The sequence below is a fragment of the Triticum dicoccoides genome, chromosome 7B, assembly GCF_002162155.2.
Source record: "Triticum dicoccoides isolate Atlit2015 ecotype Zavitan chromosome 7B, WEW_v2.0, whole genome shotgun sequence".
Taxonomy (NCBI): Eukaryota; Viridiplantae; Streptophyta; class Magnoliopsida; order Poales; family Poaceae; genus Triticum; species Triticum dicoccoides.
The window spans coordinates 741,629,208-741,632,074 of record NC_041393.1 but is presented as its reverse complement, the minus strand read 5'-3'; positions in this window follow the sequence as shown (position 1 = coordinate 741,632,074).

Here is a 2,867-nt window from a genome sequence, read left to right as displayed (position 1 = left end):
TTTTTTTTCTTTTCTGCTATATTTTCGTATTTTTTTTCTGAGTTGTAATAAGTCATTAAAAATAAAAAAGAGGTGCAATGCTCGTTAATTAGCTTCAAGCCTTTCGGAATAGTGTAAACTGCACTGCACATAGCTCCGTGCAGTCTACCCTATTCCTCATGGCTTGAAGCTAAGCAACGTGCAGGTTATCATTGAGCCTCTTCTGCATCGTCTCTGCACTCAGGGCTTATAAACCGTTGCGAGTGCCTCTTGCTTGGCGAGATGGGACTAAAAAGCAGCTGCAGAAAGATCAACTAAAAAACTCCTTTACCGGTTCATGCCACGAACCGGTACTAAAAGGTGCTCGTGGGGTACCAGCCTTAAAACCTGTACCAAATAAAATGCCTTTGTAACAGCCTTAGAACTGGTACTGAAGGAATCAACTAAAAAGCTTTTATAAACCTCTAGTATTATTGAAACTAAAATTATATAGAATTTTGTTACAAACTTTAATAGCAAAAAGAATTATCATAAAAGAAAATAAATAAGTAATTAGAATTCTGTTCAAAACATTAAAAGAAAAAAGAATTATCATAAAAGAAAATAAATAAGTAATTAGAATTTTGTTACAAACTTTAATAGCAAAAAGAATTATCATAAAAGAAAATAAATAAGTAATTAGAATTCTGTTCAAAACATTAAAAACAAAAATAATTATCATAATAGAAAATAAATAAGTAATTAGAATTTTGTTACAAACTTTAATAGCAAAAAGAATTATCATAAAAGAAAATAAATAAGTAATTAGACGGGTGCATTGGTACCGGTTGGTGGAACCAACCGGGACCAATGACCCACCTTTAGTCCCGGTTGGTGCCTCCAACCGGGACCAAAGGTCTCTGTTTCCCGCCCTTTGGGCTACTGAAAAGAGGCCTTTGTTCCCGGTTGGTAGCCCCAACCGGGACTAAAGGGCGGCATTAGTCCTGGTTTGTGCCACGAACTGGGACCAATGCCTTTGCTATATAAGTAGCACTTAGGAAAATTTCAGAACCGCCCATCCCCACTTCAATCTCTTCTCCTGCTCTCCCCCGACGGCGGTGAATCCATCCACGATGTCGGCAGGCTGCCCGAGCTAGCCCTCGCCCCACGCCGCCCCGTCCCGCGCTGCCCCGACACCGTCGCCACCCCGCCCCGTACCGCGCCGCCCCGACGACGTCCCGCGCCGCCCCGGCCCGTGCCGCCCCGACGACGTCGCCGCCCCGCCCCGCCCAGCGCCGCGCCTCGCCGTCACCGTCGCCGTCGCCGTGAGCAACTAATTTAATTTGACATTAGTAGTAGTTAATTTAGATGTGTAGTTAATTTTGTTAGATTTTTCTGTAGTTCATAGATTTTTTTGTTAGATTTTTTTTCATATTGTGTAATTAATTTGTTCATATTGTGTTAGATTTTTTTTCTGTTAATAGAATTTTTTGGTGATATTATTGTTGAATATGCATGTTTGTATGTTCATATATATGCAAAGATCGAATATGTCAAATTTTTATGATTTTTTTCTGTTCATAGAATTTTTATTATTTTTTCTGTTGTAATTTTGTTCAGAGAATTTTAATGATTTTTTTGTTCATAGTATTTTCTTTGTCAACTTGTTGTGTATGTATAGGAAAATTGTGAATGATATAAGTCATTTATGAATATGTTCATATTTAGAATAGAGGAAAAATGAAAAAAATAAGAAGAGAAAGTGTTTAATATAATTAGATAGAAAAATAATAGAACTATAGTTAAACTAGTTTATTTTTAGTAAGTACTACTTTATTTTATTTATAGTAAGTGCTTCATATATAGTTGAACTAGCTAGTTGATTTAATAAACTACTTTATTTTACTATATATAGAAGTAGTTTGTTTTTAGTAAGTACTACTTTATTTATTTATAGTAAGTGCTTAGTAGTTGAACTAGTTGATTTAATCAATAAAACTACTTTATTTAACTATATATAGAAGTAGTTCCCGCATGTGAGCTTAACAAAGTTATTAAGTAATTTATATTGTTTATTTCAAAATAGTTGACATCTTATTTCCATTGACATCTTATTTTCATTCTTCAAAGAATGTGCGTAAGATGGTAGACAAAACCCACTAAACCAATGGCTCCGAATTAACTTATAGGGAGAAATATCATCTGATCGCATTTTGTACTGATCTTGAGAATTACAATGTCTACAATCGAACTCCTCAACATTATGGTCAATATGTGCCACTAGTGCATGTGTTGAACTACGGTAACTACCATGGAGATACCCTGGTAAGATTTTTTACTATTACGACATCCGTGCATCTTTTTGCACACTTCTAAAACTAGTACATCATTGCTAACTATGAACTTGTTACTATGTTTTTCAACAGATAATCCCAAATGATTATGTGCCTCATCTGATGTATATGCACGGTAGCCTTCATGTTTTGAACATACAACCAGGTCTTCCTACGAATCTTAACTGTCCATACCGGGTTTCTAAAAGAATTGGAGACATGACAATCAAAGAATGGAAAAAATATATGGACAGTCGTAAGGAGCTTCTTGGAAGCAAAAGGCAGCGAAGCGCAAGAATTGGAGACATGATGATCTCCATTCTTCAAAATGGAGAGTCAGGGTCTATATTATTTTATGCTATTTTACCTTAAGGTGTTTAGGTCCTACCTGATACTGATGATCATGTGCTAAGAACAATTATGTAGGGTTGGGTTCGATGACTATGAGGATGATGATCGTATGACTTATTATTAATAACGAGTAGAAGTTGTATGATGATGCATGATTAATAGGACTTGTTATTATATATGATGATGTATGATGCGAGCATGCATGAGTTATTATATCAACGGGTG